The sequence below is a fragment of the Piliocolobus tephrosceles genome, chromosome 11, assembly GCF_002776525.5.
Source record: "Piliocolobus tephrosceles isolate RC106 chromosome 11, ASM277652v3, whole genome shotgun sequence".
Taxonomy (NCBI): domain Eukaryota; kingdom Metazoa; phylum Chordata; class Mammalia; order Primates; family Cercopithecidae; genus Piliocolobus; species Piliocolobus tephrosceles.
Genome location: NC_045444.1, coordinates 78,618,353 through 78,640,212, shown reverse-complemented (window position 1 = coordinate 78,640,212; position 21,860 = coordinate 78,618,353).

The following is a 21,860-nucleotide window of genomic DNA, read 5'->3' as shown; positions in this document are numbered from 1 at the left end:
TTCAACCTGGCCCTGAGAAGATTGAATGAAAAATCACTAGATAGGCTACCACTTTACACTCCAACTTTCTGCTTGGCTACACCACTGTATTTTTTTTCTTTTTATAAAACATTTATTTCTCTGTAAATACAAATTCCAAACTCCTTTAGAATATATGTATGCATATATTACCATTGTATTTTTTAAAACTGTTGACTCAGAAGCAATTTACTATTAAACAAAGAGTATAAATAGCAAAAAAGCAAAAACAAAGTAAAACATGTTAATTATTTTTTTATAAGAGCAATTTTTTTCTTATTTATTTTTATTTCCTTGACTAACTGTTCTCCTTACGCTTTAGAACTTAGGTTTCTTTTTCAGTATGCTACCCACAAATGGTGGACTGGAGGTCATCTTCTAAATATTAAATCCAACCTTTCTCCAGATCTCTTAATCTTTCTGAAATTTTTGACCTTACAACTATACCTCTGAAATTTTCTCCTCTCTGGACATCTATTGCACAGGATTATCCTATTTCTAATGAATTGTCCCTTTTTATCCTCTCACTTAGGGCTCTGATTGATTTTATTGATTTTACCAAATCTCTGTCCATACTAATTCATTCAATACAATTACATCCAGCCCTGAACTCTTTCTGAAAGGTCAGTCACAAGCTGAACATTCCAACTGGCTTCTGGAGTCAATATGCAAATATGGTAGAGTAATTTCACTCTACTATTAACACAATTTTTTAAAGTCATTTTATGGAATGTGTGTGTGTGTGTGTGTGCAGGGGTATAAAAAACTGGTGAATTTGGGCAAAGGGTATATTGGAGTTCCTTGTACTATTGAAACTTTTGTATGAGTTTGAAATTATATCAATCTAAAAATTTACTGAAGCAAAGAGATATCAATGGAATTTGCCCTCATTTCTCTCATGTATCTTTACATTGTTTACTATCCTTCTCAAAATCTGGATTTGAGATTATGCTTGTTAAAAATCAAGGGTCTAACATTACATTTTTGGTTTCAGACCTGGTTGTTTCATTACAGGGAGTATGACCTTTGCTTATATATGAAATCTCTCAAATTATATTCTTTCTTGGAAATAGGCACAATCATAGTACTTGTTTTACAGTGTTGTAAAGATTAAGGGAGATAGCCCTCATAAAATGGTTAGCATAGTGCCTAGTTTATAGTAAAAAATGAGGATCAGAGTATAGAATTATTGACATTGTTGTTATTTCTCCTGTACCATCACATCTAATCAATTGCCAAGTTTATAAATCTCAACTATGTAATGCCTTTATTCTTTCCCTGGTATATTCACATTATATGGCTCTACTCTGTGGGTGTTATTCCAAAGATTTTGTTACTCCCTGCTTCCAAACCATATTTTTCATAGCTGTTAAATTAATGGGCTTATACTACAATTCAAATTGTGTATTTCTTTGCTTGTGAGCTTATTTCCTTTTATTATGTTCAAAATTAAGTCAAAGGCTTCAGCTTATCCTTGAAGTCTTCCAAAATATGACCCCAATATACTTGAAACTATTACTATCTTTCATTATTCACTACAGCTGTCTAATAGTACAGTCAGACTACCTGGAACTCTAAACATATGTCTTTGGCTTTGTTGCTGTTGCTTCTTTCTCATGCTGTACTACATACCATTTAGTTCTAATTCCCTTCCCCACTAAGGTTTTCTTCTGTCCAAGTCCCCTCTGCAGCTATTACATAAGATCACATTAAGGTAAATATTGTGCAAGATAAATTCCTGACATTTCACTGGCTTAGCACAGCAGTTCACTTATTGCTCATGGGATGCCTCAAACAGGTATCCCTGCATGGTAAGGCAACTCTCCTATACAAGGCAATTCAAGGACCCAGTCTCCTTCAATCATGTGGTTCTGCCATTTTCAATTCATGACTTACAAGATTACCAAGCTCATCTGCATCAGGTCAGTTAAGAGAAAATAAACATGGGGCGGTGGGGGCGGGAGGTTATGTCCTCGCCCTGGTACTGCTGCACATATCATTTTTGCTCTCATTCCATTGCTTAAAACTGAGTCACGTATTTACAGTTGACTTCAATGGAGTCTAACAATATAAACTGGCTCTGTGTCCAAGGAGAAGAAGAAACATATCTCTTAAATACTCTCTGCCACACCACATTTCTTTTCCATGAAACCCTTCATTTGCCTTCCAGACAAATGTCATATATGATATGCAATAAGTAGATGGAAGCACAAAAACAAATTTGCATTTCTAAATTTGCAGTTAGTTATTATAAGATGTTACTATGAAAATTTTGTGTTAAGAATGTTATTAAAGTAGATTGTAAAATGAGATTATGTGTTCTCTTTATGGAAAGAGGGTGAATTCTCGTCTGTATAGAACAGCGTATGTATTCATACCAGATGGCAAAAGGATGAGTTAATTAATCTCTCAAGGTCCCTTATGACTTTCTAATTCTAATGATTTAAATGCTTTCGAAAAGGTATCTCTATTTTATTTTCTATTGTAACAATGCACAAAACTTGAGTTGGGTTCTTAAGATTTCTGAATGTCAATGCAAATGGTATTTTCATAGAGTAGATTTGTAAAAACTACTATTTAAATTATTTTACAGAATTAAAGAGAGCTAAATAAAATTACAGAGGATACTCTCCCTGCATCTTATTATGGAGAAGTTAAATCCTATTGAAATTTAATAATTAAAGTTTTGTTGCCTAGATTTTGAAATTATGCTATGAAAACAGGCTGCATTGCAAACCTATCCAGAAAATATAAAATATAATGGGCCCTTAACAGACAATGCTGTACTTGGCGTTTTCACTAGCTGCATAGATAGCTTTCTCCAGATGTTGCCAGGCAACAACAGCTCATATGAAGAGATTTTTTGTTCATAAACTAAACCTTGCTGGTAATACAATGAAGCTTAAGATTTTTACCACCTGTTCAGGTAGAATTAAAAGCAAAATAACTATAGTCATAATAATAAATAAAAAATCAGTTTGTATGTTTTTAATTAAAAAAAATGACAGTGACCTTGTAGAGAGATCTATAGTTGGAATAATAGGTCTCGAACTAGTCGTATGAGTGTTTTCTACAATTTTTAACAATTTACCGTGAATATTGTGTACTTGTATCTTCAAAATTGTCTGGCTTGCTTAAGCACTTTACAGATATATTATTCAGATGTCAGCTTGTTTTTATCTTGGATTTTATCTTTTCATGTGTGCATAATTTTAAGTGAAATCATCTTCACCCCATGTTTACCTATAAACTTATTATTCTCTGTTACAAGCAGTTCTCTGTTATCTGGATTGGCTGGGACCATTATGTTCTCATTATTCAAATATTCTAGTTCTAATATACATCATATATGGATTACTAATGTCAAAGTACAGTTCTATGAAAATTACCCTAGTGTTGACATTACAATGGCTGAAATTGCTACTTTTATATGTATACAGCATTACGGTTTCACTTATTTTAATCATCATTTATACAAAAACTTAGAATATACATGGCAATAATTTAGTGTGTTTCAAATAACTATCTTTTTCCTCAGGAAGCATATAATGTTTGGTTTTACATAATATGATTCAAAACAGAGTGAAAACTGAGAAGATAATATGTATATACAATGTAGAAAAATATTCATTCTCCAAAGAGATGTATCACAATGACATCCTTTACATTATTGTAGAGTCAAATCATGTTATCAGTTTTTGATGTATAAAGATCTATTATATTTTATGACATTCTTTGTGTTGTATAGTTTTTTCTCAGTTTTGTTTCCACCACCTTACAAATAATTTTTTTACATCAACGACTAGGTAGAAATTTTTCATTTTGCTGAGGAACGTGCTTTAATTTCTCAAACTCTGAGATAGGAGAGTCACTTTCCCGGTGAATGCAACCGTAAAATGAATGTCTCAACATTTATATCTCTATAATATATGGCACTTATAGTTTCATACTTGTCATGGCTAATTGTAGGTGTCAACTTGCCTGGATTAAAGAACATCTAGAGAAGTGATAAAGTATTATTTGTGGGTATGCCTGTGATGGTGTTTCTGGAGGAGATTGGCATGTGAGTCCAAGTGAACTAAGTCTGGAAGATCTACCATCGTTATAGGCAAACAACATCTAATTGGCTGGGTGTCAAGATAGAGCAAAAACAGAGCAAAAGGGAACTGGTCTCTCTCCCTCTTACAGCTGATTTACACTTTTTTTTTTTTTTTTTTTTTGCCGCTGGGCTTTAGAACTCCAGATTCTCTAGCCTTTGGGCTCCAGGACTCACACCAGTAGCCCCCATAGGTTCTCAGGCCTTCATATTTGAACTGAATTACACTAACTGCATACCAGGGTCTCCAGGTAGCAGACAATCTGTCATGGGACTTCTCAGCCTCTATAATTGCATGAGCCAGTTCTTCTAGTGAATATCCTTTCATATTTCTTATTTGTTCTCTCTCTTGAGAAAACCCTGACTAATACAATACTCAAATCCATATAATCCACAGGGTCACCTATTAAGGAATTTATTATTATCTTCATTTTGTAACTGAATAAGATGAGGAGACTTACATTGCAAAGATTATAGAATTCATAATTTGTAACTATTATGAGTCTATTTCAAACCTCTACTTCCAGTATGATGAAATAGCTGATATTTTACTAACATTTCACTGATTGTAACTAAATATCTGAATACAGAAACATAGCGGGGAGAGAGAGAGAGGAAGAAGAGCAAGAACTGAAGGGACAGAATCCTGGAAAGAGTGTGTATTTATTTTCTTGTGCTGCTGTAACAAATTATGACAAATGAATGGCTTAAAACAACACGAAGTTACTACATTATAGATCGGGGCCTTAAGAAGTTAAAATCAAAGGGTTGACAGAGCCGCTTTCTTTCTGAAAGCTCTAGGGGACAGTTTATTTCCTTACCTTTTCAAGCTTCTAGAGGTTTCCCACATTCTTTGGCCAGGTATCACCTTTAGCAATCACATCACTTCAAACTCTGCTTCTGCCTTCGTTTCTCCTTCTTAGTCTTTGACACCTCTTACGTCCTCTTAGGACATCCTGTGTGATTACATTGAGCCCTTCCAGAAGGGCAGTCTCCCCATCTCAAGATCCTTCATTTATTCATATCTGCAAGTATTTTTTGCCATGTAAAGAAACACATTCATGGGTTTCAGGAATTAAGGAATGGATATCTTGGGGATCCAGTATTATGCCTCCCACAGAAGAAAAATGGCTTGAGATGAGGCTGCACACACCACTCCTTTTGTCTTGACATTTGACATTATGCAGCATGAACCACAGTCAGAATCTGAAGAGTCACACCTGGTTGCATAGAGGATGAACAGAATAGAGCAGCCTACAACCTTTGGCTGGGTAGACAAATCTGATTTCTGCACTACCAAGGTAGCCAGAATCAAGGTACCAATGTCATAGAGAAAAGAGACTCTATAGAAACAACCTCAATATTCTGCATACAATTTCCTCTCGAGATATAAAATAGCCTCTTGTCTGTGTCTGTGTAGATTTAGAAACCAATTAATCAGACAAAAGCCAAACAGAATGAAAATGACAAAAGTTAAAAACTATTACAGATGGACCCTAAGGTTGCCTCTCATCCATGATTCCAAGGTTTGGTCCTGATCTTGTAAAATTCTTCCTTCTTCCCTTGAATGTGGGTGAGACCTATGACTTCCTGTACATAATAGAATCTGATGAAGGTGATATGATATCACTGTCATAGTTATTTTACATTAGGCTTTGTCTTGTTAGAATAATCACTTTAGAGACTCCCTTGCTGGCTTAATGAAGTAAGTGGTCATGTAGAGTTTCCAAAACGATAAGCAACTATGACCAGCTTTTAAGAACTATAGGCTGATATTAGGAGCTGAGAGTTCACCAAGCAACAGGCACCAAGAATCTGAGCTCCAAGTTATACAGCCACAAGGAAATGAATTCTGTTAATAACATACATGAGCACATAGGAAACTATTTTGTGAATTTTCAGTAATGTCCTTTCTCCTCTCCCCCCCCCCCCCCTTCCCTTCCCTTCTCTTTTCTTTTTTAACGGAGTCTTGCTTTGTCACCCAGGATGGAGTACAGTGGCATGATCTCAGCTCCCAGCAACCTCTGCCTCCCGGGTTCAAGCGATTCTGTCTGAGTAGCTGGGATTACAGGCACGCGTCACCACACCCGGCTAATTTTTATATTTTTAGTAGAGACAGCTTTCACCATGTTGGCCAGGCTGGTCTCGAACTCCTGACCTCATGGTGTCTGCCCACGTTGGCCTCCCAAAGTGCTGGGATTACAGGCGTGAGCCACCATCCCTGGCCTTAATGTCCATTTTCTACATGAGAAATTTGGTTTGTCTGTAGACTAACCCTACGAAATAATCCTTATCATCTTAATTTCACCAGGAAGAAATATGAGACCCACAAATTTTAGATAAATTTCCCATTAACCACACAACTATTAATCAAGAGCTAAGATTCTAACGCAACTCTTTTAGATTACTAAGGCTATGCTGAACGATTAAAGTTATATAATCTTATGTCCCTGTTGGAGATAACAGAAAACAAATTACCCCTTTATCCCAAAAAGTAAAGTTGCTCAGCACAGTGGCACATGCCTATGTTTCCAGCTATGCAGGAGGTTGAGGTAGGATGATTGCTCGAACCCTGGAGTTTGAGGCCAGCCAGGCAACATAGTGGGACCCTAACTCTACAATAAATAAACAAATAAAAAGAAAAATTACACCAAGAGAGAGCTGCAATACTTTTTATGATCTATCCTTAAAAGTCTCAGGAAGTTGTTTCTAGGGCATTCTATTGGTGAAACAAGCCACTAACACCAGTGCAGATTCAAAAGAATGGCAGGGATGGACTCCACCTGTTGATGGAGTAATTAAAAGAAAAAAGGTAAACAGCTTAATGACATTCATCATGAAGGCAGGCTACCACATGCTCTATCTTCTGGTTGACTGCAATCAATGGAAAGCAAAGACTAGGAACCTGAAAAGAGAGTAAAATCTTCCTATTAAAGTGATCATTATCCGTTTGATCATAGGTTGCCAGTCTGTTTCCTTCTGACTTTTATTAGCAATGGATATATCACCTGTTAGATACCTCCTCTACATAAGCTACAAGTCTTCCTGGGGTCTTTGAATCTCTCCATCTCCTTGACCCTTTTTTCCTAAATGGTGCTAAAATGTTTCCACTATTGCTAAACCCTGGGTCTTGTAGTGGTTGGAAGAATCACTAGCTTTGTTACTTGTCTTAACCACATCTATAGATTTCTGAAATTGCACACATTTATATCCATGCATTGTAGATAGCATATTTTTTATATTATCTAATCATCCTTTTTCAAAGTGCCACTTGTTTACAACATGCCTGAAGCAATACACAGGGAAACCTCAGTAGAAATTAAATTGATAAATAAAGCAGGAACATATTATAATTTTATATTATAATTATAATTTGTATTCAAAATTATTGTAATTTGTTCTGGAGGTTATATTATTTTTATTGGGGCACAATTTACATGTAATAAAATATACCAACCTTAAGTGTACAACTAAAATATTTTTGAAATTTTATACGCCTGTGTAACCACCACCCTAATCAAGGTATAGAACTTTCGTATCAGTCAAAACAAAATCTCATGACCCTTTCCAGTCAACCTGACCTACTTTTGTACTTTCTAAAGAAAATTTATAGTTGTACAATATAATGCATTAAACATTCATGTAGGAACACCTTGTCAGGGTCTTTGTCATTTAAAAGAGACTATTTTAAAATATGAAAAAGGGCTTATATTGGTATGGCAAGAAACAGCAAAATTATAATTCAGAGAAAAATTGCAATTAATTGTGGAACCGCTATATGTAGAGAATAAGGATAAAATTTTAATTAGATAAGACACACTTCTGAAGTTATATGTCACTAACCAAAAAATAAGCTTTGATTCACCTCATCTAAATATGGATTCGGCATGAGGACAGTTGAATGTTTTTATCAAAAGTGAGCTCTGTCAATTTTAGAAAGAGAACAGTCTGCAAATTTTCTTATAAAATAAGGGTTTCTATTGGGTGCATCACCTTATACAGTAGGAATCAGATGGAGAAAAAGTAACTGGAACAACTTGAGTTAAAGACAAATTTTATCCACAGAGATATAAAAGCTGTTAGAACATGCCACTTATTTAGATTACTATTGTGGCAAAACAAATCACCTCAAAATTTAGCAGCTGAAAACAACTACTTTATCTTGCTCACTGTTTGGTGAGTGAGGAATCCTGGATTGGATTGACTGGGTGGTTCTTAGTTGGACTTTCATGTTTCAGATGTTGGATGAGGCTACAGTTATCTGAAAGTTCAAGTGGGCTGGCCTCCAAGATGGCCCACTCAAGTGGCTGGCAGCTGAGGCTAGATGACAGCTGGGAACTCAATTGGAGCTATTTAACAGATCATCTACACATGGCCTCTCCAGCTTGGTGATCTCATGGTAGTCGGCATTCTTAGATAGCTGATAGCATTTCCTAGAAAGAACATCACAAGAGAATCAATCAGGTAGAAGCTACATGACCTTGCAACATTAGCCTTGAAAGTCATAAAGTCTTAGTTCAACCATATTCTATTTGTGTAATATTTTCAAGGGTACCCAGAATCAATAAGCCTAGAATCAATGCAGCCCCCTGTAAAAGGAAGAATGTCAAAACACAGAACTGCTCTGAGCAAAAGGGGCAAGGCCAAGGGTTGTATGTGTTTAGATCATTCATTATTGGAATGTACTCCTTGAAAAAGGTCACGGACAATCAAAGCCATGAAAGGATACACATGTGAAGATTTGGGTTTCAGAAAGTCACTGTACATAGCTTAGTTTTAAGAGGCCATATTTTAATTGAGTGATAGTGTCAAGCTACTGCCTTTAGAAAAATGTCTTTTGAATTTTAAAAACAAATACCTTACCTTTTAAATTTACATATTAGTTACTATGGCAAGGTAAAAAAAAAAAAAATGACTCTAAACTTAATTGTTCAAACAATACTACTTAGTATGTCTGTTTCTGTGGTCAGGAATCTGGGTGCAGTTTAGTTAAGGTTTACGGCTCAGGATCTTTCACAAGTTGTCATCCTGTCCTGAGGTAATTTCAAGGCTTTCTTGGGGGGAATCCACTTCCAAACTTGCTTATGGGGCTGCCAGCAGAATTCAGTATCTTTAAGCCTTTGGACTGGGTGTCCTTTACTGGCTTTTGGCTTTTGGCTTTTGGCTACGCTCACATTCCTGCCTCATGGGTATCTCCGTAGGGCAACATGCAACACTGGAACTTGCTTCCTCAGTGTTACCAAGCCAGAAGAGCCAGAAAGAGAGAGAAAGGAGTGCCAGCAAGACAGATGTCTTTTATAGCTTGATTTTGAAGTGACATCCCATTCCTTCTGCCATATTTTTTTATTTTTCATGAGAGGCAAGTCAGTAGGTCTAGTCCACACTCTACAGGAAGAAATTGCACAAGGGCATGAGTCCCTGGAGATGGAGAACACTGGGAGTCAGCTTAGAAGCTGCTATCAGAGTTTACATTGCATTTCATTTTAATAATATTTCCATGTTTTATTTGTATGCTCTTTGCTGTTGGTTCTAACTGAAAGTTATATTTTAATTATTCTTACCTTCTTTTGTTTCGTTTCTCTTTTATAGCACTTTCTTTTTGTTTTTGTATTTTTCTTTTCTTGCTAATAATTTAAAATTATCACATTTCTGTTAACATTTTAATTAACTTGTTTTAATTTTTTCATTACTTTATTGTTAATTTCATCTTTTTTTACTGAAAATTTGTTACATTTTCCCTGATATTTTCTTCTGTTAACTTTTGAAAAAGCCAGGCAAGATGGTATAGCTACTTTGGAAAACAATGTGGCAGTTTCTTTTATAACAAAACCTATTCCTGCCATATCATCTAGTAATCATGCTTCTTGGTATTTACACAATGGAGTTGACAACTTATGTGCATACAAAACTTGCACATGGGTGTTATATAGGCTTTAAAATAATTGCTAAAACTTGGAGGCAACCAAGACATCCCTCAGTAAGTGAATGGGATAAATAACTATGAGACATCAAATAAATGGAATATTATTCAGCAATCAAAAGAAATGAACTATCAAGCATCTAAAAATAGTCTTTTAAAAAAAGTCAGGCAGCAAGCACAGTGATGGATATGTGTGAGCAGTTTCCCTAACTTTAAAGTGGGCATTTAAAAAATGGGCATATAAGGGGATATGTTAGTTCTACAGCAGTCCTTTTATATTCCCTTATTTTGATTTCTTTCACATCTTCCAAATATATCTACCCCTCTTTTTAAAGTTGTTGAATAAGCTTTTATTAAAATTTGAATCCATGAGTACTTCTGAATGCTACCAAAAATGTTGAGTTTTCTTAAATCAATTAATCTTTTCTATGTTACTTATTTTAAAATATTCATTTAAAACATAATGGATTATTCTATCATTTCACGAGAAGTTAAGTCCCAGAAACTCTTGATATTTTCTCTATAGGATTGCTAAACATGGGGCAAGACATATCAAATTGCTCCACATCAGAAGAGATAACGTAGGTAGAAGAAGAAGAGTAGGTAGTCTGATTTAGGCAAACACCCTAGTCACAATCACCAATGTTTTGTTGTAATAAAAATCCTGATTTTATATCCGTATTGGTACCATCTTCTCCAAAGTTGTCTTTCTACGTTCATTCCTGTAATCTTACAAAAATGCAAACCTATCGTGTCAACTCTTCTTACCATTAAATATTTACGTAGTTTCTTATTGCTTTTAAGAAAATGACTACATTCCTTGGCATACTTTTACAACCTAGCATAATATAGCCCAATGTCTTTTAATCCACTTACACCTCATTCCAGAACATCAATCCAATTATATTTCACTTATCTAGTCACGTGCATACAATGTATACCTCTTTTTAAGTGCTTAAAATTGTTTTCAAATAACCACATTCATAGCTAATTATTTAATATCTATTTCTCAATAAACTCTAACTTCTCTGAGACAGAACCATTATCTGCTCAGTTTACTGCTATGAAATAATGTCAGGAATAATGTTTTGTAAGCAGTTGACATTCAATAATTACCTGTTGTATTAATAAAAAAATAAAGAACCTAAAAGAAAAATGTAATGATTCTAGATTTCTGGATATTTTTTCTCATTTAACAAATGAAAAAAAAATCAAGATTAATTGGCTAATTGACACAGAGACAATTGCTGAACCAGAATGCTGGATAACAGGTATAATCCCCACATATGTCACACTCTCTTCCCCTATTATTACCACCTTGCACAAGGATGAATGATATATTTTTCACAATTAATGAACAGATATCAATACATTATCATTACTAAAGTCAATACCTCATCAGATTTCCTTAGTTTTTAACCTAATGTATTTTTTCTATTATCAGATTACATCCAGGCTATTACATACAATTCGGTCATCATGTCTCCTTAGGCCCTTTCTGTCTGTGACAGTTTCTCAAACTTATCTTGTCTTTAATTACCTTGACAGTTTTGAGGAGTACTGTTTAGATATTTTGCAGAATATCCTCATATTGGGATTTACATGGTTTCATTTTCCATGATTACACCGTGGTTATAGGTTTGGGAAAGGAAGATCATAGATGTGAGATTTCCTTCACATCATATGAAGGATATATATTATGAACATTCTTTATCACTGTTGATGTTGACCAGATTCCCTCACTGAGTTCTCATGTTTCTACACAGTAAAGTTACTCTTTTTAATGTTGTCCTCTTTGGAGGGAAGTCAGATGTAACGAAGAAGGAGTTATGCTCCTCCCATTTGAGGTATCTCTAGAAATCAATTTTACTCTTCACAGAAAATCTGTTAATCCTTCTCCACTTTTGTTCAATAATGTATTTATATTATGAGAACTCATGAATATTTATTTAATATTTTATGTAATATTAAGAAATATAATAAAATAAAATACTATATTTTGTTGCACAAATTATTTCAGCTTTGGTCATTATGAGCTTTTTCATTTGACTCCTATATCCCTTTGATATTTCCCCATGATTGTGTTTTTGTGGTTTGTTTTATTTTGGTTTTTTTTTTTTTTTTTTGAGTATTTATTTTCTTGCATTTATTTTACTTAAAGATCCTCCAGACTTATCCTGTATATTTTCTGCCCCAATCTTGGAATCAGCCATTTTTAATAAAAGTTGATTCCTTTTATTGCAAATAGCATTAGACACCAATGTCTGGGAATTAGATGTTTTCATTGCTCTTGTGGTGGTGTTTCTAGGCCCTTTCAGCTGACTGAACCATGAAATATATCCATGCATACTAACTTATATATAGACACATCTATGAACATTTCTCTATAAAACCATCTGTATCTACATTAAGCTAAAATGAGTTCATAGGAACCTCTCCAACTACAATCCATTATCACATAGGTCATTTTTGCCTCCTCCACTTGCTTATCTGTAACTCCTACTCAAAGAGTAAGACAATTGGTTCCCACCATCTGCAATCTGTTTAACTTATTGTTCATTTCCAGAAAAAAATGTGTACAATTATCAAAATTGTTAACCCATATTCCAGTGGGATGTAACTTTATCAATTAGAGTACAGTGTTGTGTACAGTTTCTTTGATCTTTAGTTCTACAAATGCCACTCATTTCTAAAGTTACTTAAGTCAGCACTTTTCTCCCACCACTTTTTTTTTTTTTTTTAGTGAGATGGTTTACACATTCATAATACTGCAGATTGTTTTCTGCATTCTGAGTTTCATCATTGGATTCCATTGACTCCCTAAATGGTTGTTGTAAATATAGGCATACATTATGTTTCACTGTGTTATAAAGTTCAATGGGTTCTGACAAATGTGAGGTGTCATGTATCTACTATTGTAGGATATTAAGAGATTGTTTCACCATCCTCAAATTTCCCTTCTGCTTCACCTGTTCAACCTTTTTTCCCTTCTGCTGAAGTTCTGACAATAACTAATATTTTCATTGTCTATGCAGTTTGCCTTTTGTTAAGATTGTCAACAATAAGTATTTTTATTCATTGAGTATGTAGCCTTTAGAAACTGACTTTAACTTAGCATTATGTATTTAGCTCATTCATGTCTTTCTAGGGCTTGTACATAATTTCTTTACATCACTATATGAGAGTCTATTGTGTGGTTATATCATACAATATATCTATTGATCCAATCACCTATTGAAAGATGATTTGTTTTTTTCTAGGTTTTGATCATTATAAATACAGCTCTTATACGTGTTTGTGTGCAGGTTTTTGTGTGGACATAAATCATCAGATCAGTTCAGTAAACATTTAGGAACATGATTTCTGGATCATATCATAATACCTTCGTTGTTGTATGAAACTGTCAGAACTATCTTCCAAAATGACTGTATAATTTTGCATTCTGACCACCACTGGATGATATTTTCTTGTGCTACATCTTCGCCAGCAGGATGCATTGTAACAGTTTTGAATTAAAACCATTCCAATAGGTGTGTAATAGTATCTCATTGTTGATTTAACATGTATTTCTTTAATGATGTACAATATTCAGCATTCTTTTGCATGCTATTTGCCATTTGCATCTCCTCCAAGGTAACCTGCCAGTTCTGGTCTTCTGTACAATTTTATAAATTTGAGGTTTGTGTTCTTATTCCTGAGTTTTAATAGTTATTTTTTAATTTGGGATGTGAATCCTTTATCAGATATATGTTTTGAAATATTTTATACCTCTTTGTGGTTTGTCTCGATTTTTTCATCAGTATCTCATAGAGCAGTTTTCAATTTTAATAAAGTCCAGCTTCTCAATGTTTTTGTCCATTCTTGATATTTTGCCTTTCCATATAGACTTTATAAATATTTTGCTAATATCTAGATACACAACAGTTTGCTAGGATTTGGAGGAGGATTGTGTTAAGTCTATTGGTCAAGTTTGGAAGAATTGGCATCTTAACAATATTGGGTGTTCTAGTCCACGAATATGAAATATATCTCCATTTATTTAGACCTACTTTGGTTATTTTACTAGAGTTCTCAAGTTTCCCCCATATACACTGTGGACGTATTTTATTAGATTTTGTGTGTGTATGTGTGTGCGTATTATACATGGCATATAAAAATTTTCAAAATGCCATTGTTCATTGCTGTTCTGTGGCCCCGTCCGCTGTGTTTAAAACCAGCGGTGAAACATTCAAATTTCTCTCCTGCTCTGTAATTTCTGCTTCTATCATCATGCTGCCATCTCATATGGCAACATGATGCCTCCTCATATCGACCTTTGTGACTACATTGTTCCCAGTCAGATAAACCAATATAATTTTCCTGTCTCAAAATTGTTAAATGCATAACATCTTCAATGTCCCTTTTGTCATGTAAGATAATATAACAGGTTTCAGGGATTAGGACATATGCATCACTGGGCAACCATTATTATGTCTATCAAATCTTGCATCCTGTGACCTTGCTTCATTCCCTTGTAGGTTGTAGAAGAGTTTTGCTCTTGTCAATCCTTTGGGATTTTATACATAGATATCATATTATCTGTGAAAAATAGTTTTATTTTCTTCCTTCCCAACCTGTATACTTTTGTATTATCTACTGTACTAGCCAGTAATAACAAGACAATGCTAAACAAAAGTGACTAGAGAGAATATCCTACCTTGTTCAAATCTTCGTTGAAAAGTATCCAGTGTCGTACTAGTAAGTACGATATTAGCTGTAGGTTTCTTTGTGGCTGTTCTTTATCAAATTAAGGGAGTTCCCTTGTATTACAAATTTGCTGGAGAGGAGAAAACTCTGCTACCATGCTAGCTTTGGAGATGAAGGGAGTGGACCTAAGCCAAGGAATGCAGGCTGCTTTTGAAAATTGAAAAACGCAAAAAAACAGGATCTCCCCTGCAGTGTGCCCTCTAAACTCAAGAAAGAAGGCAGCGTTGAAGAATCATTTTAAACTTCTGACACCTACAATGGTAAGGGAACAAATTTATGTTACTTTATGCCACTAATTTTCTGGAAACATTACAGCAGGAATAGAAAAGTAATCATTATTATTATTTATTTTTTATCTTCAGCAAATTCAAAGCTATTGGATTATCTCCTTTTTAAGTTTTGATACTTTGTGTCTTTCATGGAATTCAACCATTTAACCTGTTTTCAATTTTGTAGAAATGAAGGCATCCATTTTACTCTTTTATTATCCTTTTAGTATCTATGGAATTACTAATGATGATAACTCTTTTATTTCTGATATTGGTAATTTATGTGTTCTCTCTTTTTTCTTGGTTAACCTGGCTTGAAGTATATCAATTGTATTAATCTTTACAAGAACCCATTTTGGGTTTTATTGATTTTCTCTAATTTTGTTCCCAACTTTATTAATTCCCATTCCATTTTTAAATTTCTTTTCTTCTGCTTGCTTTAGGCTTAAATTGCCCTTCTTTTTCTAGTCTCCTGTCATGGAAGTTCAGGTTATTGTTATTAAATATGGAGGGGAGAGGGGAGGATAGGGACAACGGATGAATAACTAACTATTGGGTACTATGATCAAGACCTGGCTGACAGAATTATTCATACTCAAAACCTCAGCTTCACACAATTTATGCAGGTAACATACCTGCACATGTACCTACTGAATTTAAAATAAAAGTTGACTAAACAAACACATCTTTCTTCTCTGATAATACATGCTTTTTATGCTATAAATTTCCCACCAGGCACTATTTTCTCTGTATCCAAACATTTTGAAAAGTTGAATTTTTAATTTTCATTTAGTTCTAATTTTCTTAAAAAATTTATCTTAAGATTCATTTGATTTATATGCTATTTAAAAATATGTTAGGATATCCATCTATCTTCATGTTATTGATCTCTAGTGTAATTCCACTGTGTTGAAGAACATACTTTGTATGCTATCTGTTATGTTAAGTTTGTTAAGGTGTGCTCTATAGCCCAGACTGCAGTCTGTCTTGGTGAATGTTCCACGAGAGCTTTGAGAAAACGGTTTATTCTGCTGTTGTTTGAAGTATTCTACAAAATGTTTCAATTAGATCAAGTTGGTTGGTAGTGCTGTTAAGATGAACTATATTCTTACTGATTTTCTATCTGCTTAATTTATCACTTACTGAAAGAGGGTTGTTGAAGTCTCCACCTATAATGGAATCATATATTTCTTTTTGCAGTTTTATCAGTTTTTGCCTCACATATTTTGACATTCAATTATTTGATGCAAACACATTAAGGATTATTATGCCATCTTAGAGTACTGACAATTTTACCATTTTATAATGCCCCTCTTTATCCTTGATAATTTTCCTTGTTTTGAATTCTGCTTTGTTAAAAATTAATATAGTTGCTTTGTCTAGTTTGAATGTGGTATCTCATTCCAGATGCATTTTATTTAAGCTATCTAGGTCTCTATACTTAAAATGAGATTTTGTAGAAAACATGTAGTTGCCTTAACTTATACTCACTCTAACAGTCTCTGTTCTGTAATTGATATATTTAGACCTTTCACATAGAAAGCAACTATGGGCATAGTTGGATAATATCCACAACACATACAACTGTTTTTACTCATTGCACTTTTAAAATTTTTCTCTTTTTAATAATTATCTTATTTTAAGTGAACATTTTATATACTTCTTTTTCATTTCATTTCTTAGCACTTAAATTATACTTTTTATGTTTAAGTGTTTGTGCTAGAGTTTGTAGTACACATTTCTAACTAACCTAACCCTGTCTTCAAATAACACTGTGACATTTCACATGTAGTGCAGATAACTTATAAGAGTATTCCAAATTCCTCACTCCTGTTCCTTATGAGATTACTGCCATTCATTTTACTTACCCACGTGCTTTGGCACTGAATACATTGTTAATAGTATAATTTTAAACAGTTTCCATGCAGAATTTTAAAATAAGGAGAAAACCTGTATTTTTCTGTATTTCTTCACTTACAGACTTTCTTTCTTTAGATCCAAGTTTCTCACATACATCATTTTTATTCTACCAGAGGGCTTTAAATATTTCTTGTGTGGCAGGTCTAATGAGAATGAGTTGTCTCATTCTTTTTTTTTAATTTGAGAACAGTTTTATTTCTTTCATTTTGAAGAGTAAATTCATTAGATATAAAATTCTCAAGGTTGTTATTATTTTTTCTTTCAAGGCTTTAAATATTGTACTCCACTTTCTTCTTAATAGCATGACCTCTCAGAAAAAGTCTAGGGTAATTTTTACCTTTTTATTCATTAGGTATGGCGTCTCACACCCCCAATCAGAAAAAAAAACCTTTAAAGATGTTTTTTCCTTGTCTTTAGTTTTCTGCGGTTTGAAAATGGTGAGTTACTACAGACTAAAATTGTATCTCTCTAAAATTTGTTTGTTGAATTCCTAAGTCCCAGTGTGATGGTATTTGGAGAGGGAGCTTTTGAGAGATAATTAGGTTTAGATGAGGTCATGAAGGCGGGACCCTTACGATGGGATTATTGCCCTTCCTAGAAAAAACAAGAGAAAACTTGTTGTGTTTCACTCTACCTTGGGAGGACACAGCAAGAAGGTAACCAAATTCTGCCAGCCGGGAAGACAGCTCTCACCAGAATTTCACCTCACTGGAACCCTGAACTTGGAGTTCCAACCTCTTAAACTGTGAGAAACAAATTTCTGTTCTTTAAACCACCCGATCTTTGGGATTTTATTATAGTAGTCTGAGAAGATTAAGACATGTGAATAGGTGTAGGATATTCTTAAAATGTATCCTGCATGACTTTCTGTAAAATTCCTGATTCGTTGGTCTCGTCTCTGATGTCAATTTTGAATAATTCCCAGCCATTTTTACTTACTATGATAAAACTCTTGAACTTGCCCCACACATCTTGGATGTTCTTTCTGGAATTTTTTATTTGTTTGTTTTTGTTTTTTGAGACAGAGTCTTATTCTGTCACCAAAGCTGGAGTGCAGTGCTGCGATCTCAGCTCACTGCAACCCCCGCCTCCCAGGTTCAAGCGATTCTCCTGCCTCAGATGCCTGAGTAGCTGGGATTACAGGCATGTACGACCACGCCCAGCTAATTTTTGTATTTTTAATAGTGACGGGATTTCACCGTGTTGGTCAGGCTGATCTCCAACTCCTGACATTGTGATCTGCCCAGCTCGGCCTCCCAAAATATGAGGATTACAGTCATGAGCCACCGTGCCTGGCCTCTGGGTTTTAATATTGGTTTGTTTGTTTGTTTGTTTTATCTTTGCATTTCAGTTTGGCAAGTTCACTACTTTTTTCATTGGCTTTGTTCAGTCTAATATTGGCCTATCAATACTGTTTTCAATAGTTTATGTCCTTGTCTCTTTTACAGTGTTTTTGATTTCTAGAAGTTATTTTTGAATTATCTTAGACTTACCATCTCTCAATTTATATTGCCCATGTTGTTGCATTTTGCCTTTCCATTAGAACCCTTTACGTGTTAAATCATAGTTATTTTAAATTTCTATCTGGTAAGTCCAACATTTCTGACATATGTGAATCTGCTTCTGATCATTGCATTTTCTCTTCAAACTATATTTTGCCTTTTGTATGCCTTGGAACCTTTGTTAAAACCTGAGCACTGTGTATTGAGAAACAGACAAATAAAGGGAACAGACTTTTACTACAAAGTTTCACTTTAACTTGGCTAAGAGTTAGGCTATATTTAATGTTTGCTATATGCAGAGAGGCTTCAATTTCCTCATGTGTCACTGTTTTTGTTTCCCTTGTTCTTTTAGTTTTCTCTAATAACTCCCACATAAGTCTGCTTCTTGTAGCTCTTTCTCTTGAAATCTCCTGTAATTACGCTGAGACCCTGTTAAGGTAGTGTTAAAGTGTAGGGTAGGAAAACCTCAGTCTTTACATGGACTTATGACCCTGGGTTATCACCCATATAATAGTTTCTTACATTTTATCATCTTTAGATGAGGCAGGCAGGCGAGGAAGTATGGACAGAACAAAGACAGATTCATGCTTATAAGGAAACCAGATATTTAATAAATGTAGATAAACATAAATAAAGGGTAAAGTTTTCAACAATTATGTTGGGTGCTTTTTAGTTATTAGCTTCCTATCGCTGCAGTAAGAAATTACCATAAATGTGTTCACTTGAAACAACAGAAATTTATTCTCTCATTCTGGAGGACGGAAGGTGCTAGCAAGACCACACTCCCTCCAAAGATGTTACTGGAAGGGGGTCTGATCCACACCCCAAGACAGGGTTCTTGGATCTTGTGCAAGAAAGAATTCAGGATGAGTCCACAGAGTAAAGTGAAAGAAAGTTTATTAAGAAAGTAAAGGAAAGAAAGAGGGGCTACTCCGTAGCCAGAGCAATAACATGGGCTGCTTAACTGAATATACTTATAGTTATTTCTTGATTATATGCTTAGCAAGGTGTGGCTTATTCATGAGTGTTCTGGGAAAGGAGTGGGGATTTACCTGAACTAAGGGTTCCTCTCTCCTTAGACCATATAAGGTAACTTCTAGAAATTGCCATGGCATTTGTAAACTGTCATGGTGCTGGTGGGAGTGTCTTTTAGCATGCCAATGTATTATAATTAGTGTATAATGAGCAGTGAAGACAGCCAGAGGTCACTTTCATCACCATATTGGTTTTTACAAATTTGGGCTGACTTCTTTACCACATCCTGTTTTATCAGCAGACTTTGTGACCTGTATCTTGTGCCAACCTCCTATCTCATCCTGTGACTGAGAATGCCTAACATCCTGGGAAAGCAGCCCAGTTAGTCTCAGCTTTACTTTACTCAGCTCTTATTCAGGATGAATTCAGTCTGGCTCAAACATCTCTGACAAAGGGTCTATGGGAGAATATTTCTGTGCCTCCTCTAGTTTCTGATGGCTCCAGGTGTTGTCTGGGTCAGGTAGCATCGCTGTAATTTCTGCCTCCATCTTCACATAACATTCCCCTCTGTATGTCCTCTCCTCTTCTCTTTTCTTATAGAGATACTTGCTATTGAATTTAATCTTGATCCTTAATTACATGTGTAAATACCTTTTCTCCAATAAAGTCATACTCACAAGTTCTAGGGATTAGGATTTGCACATATCTTTTTTGGGGAGCCACAATTCCATACACTATAACACCAACATAGAAAACCAAATTATTTTTCATTTCACACTGTATTTCAGATTGATTAGTTACCTAAGTGCAAAAAGGAGAGTGTAAACATTGAATTATGTTGTAAGATAATATATTTAAGATATCAGATTATGAAAGAATTTACTAAATAATATTCATAAGGAAAAATATATAAGCATAATTTTGATAAATTTGAGTATATTATAATTAAAAGTTTTGTTTATTAAAGAATACTAAGAAAAGTGAAAAAATGGAGTCTATGTCCTTAATACATGGGAAAGTATAACACTTAAGTAAGAAAATTATAAGCGACTAAATATAATAGCATGTTATACTTAGGAATAGATTTCTGACAGAAGAGGAATTACAAATGGCCTATAAACATATAAAATATTGTCAAATTCATTAGTAGCAGAAAAGCTCACTTGAAAACTGCAACGTAGTATCACTGCACAACTATTAGATTTGCAAAATAAAAGCTCTGAAAATGCTGAGAGTGCCTTGATATGCAGCTACATAAATTTTCATGGAGTGTTAGTATGAGTAGAAATTCATGTAATCTCTTTGGAACACCTTTTGGCGTCACCTACAAATATAATTAAGTACCCTTTTATTTACTTTTCCTTTTCATATCTAGTGGTAGTAAAAAAAAAAAAAAAAAAAAAAAAATGCCATAAAGCAGAAACAGCTAAAAAGAAGAACCTACAATAGGACTTACTCATCTATTGGAAAAAAAAAATTGAAACATATTTCTACACATTGAACTATAGAGGTGGTTCAACACTCAAGGATATCCCACTTGGGGAATTCTATTTATACACGAACTAGGTGATCTGAATCCAGTTAAGGGATATGCAACACCTCAAAGGAGAGCACATAACTAAATTTTATTTAAAATATTGTATATGTTAATTACTAAATTTTGTTCCTTTCTCTCTCCAAGTCCTTTCATTCACTTCCATATTTATCATTAGGTCAGGTTACAAAAAAGTGAATATGTGTATAAATTTAGTCTTCATCTCTACACTGAACAGAAAAGAAAAACTGATTATTTTCAGTGAAAATAATATCAAATTCTCCATATTACATCAGAGTAAATGTACTGTCAACACAAGGCCATCAAAGAATTTACAAAGTTAAAAGAATGAGGATACATGCAACCGATGTGTCAAAGGCAAAGTTCAAAACCTAGAAAAAATATATCTTATGGAATAAAAAGAAATTTGTAATAATTTTTGTATCTTAGAATATATTAATAAATATTAAATGTAATATAACAAGAGTTATAGAAAATAAAAGTAGAAATTAAAGACCTAATAATGAAATAGACAAAAATTTATTTTGGATTAATAAAACAGAAGTTTTAAAACAGAAGTGAACTGAATAGGTACCACTAAAAATCAAGTTATTACCAACAAAAGATGACTTAGAGTAATCATAACATGCTGAATAAAGTTGTGTTAAAAGCAATTAGAGACTGAAACACATAAATAAAAAGCCATATAATGTATGCCTCTAAATGTGAGAATAATAAAAAAATCAATTCATAACATTGAAAATATATAAAGTCAATGCTATAATTCTATAATTTTTTCCTAGCTGAAAAAGTAATTGAATTTCACACAAGATCGATTTTATAGAAAATATTTATTTAAAAAATGTTCAAAAGAGTTATG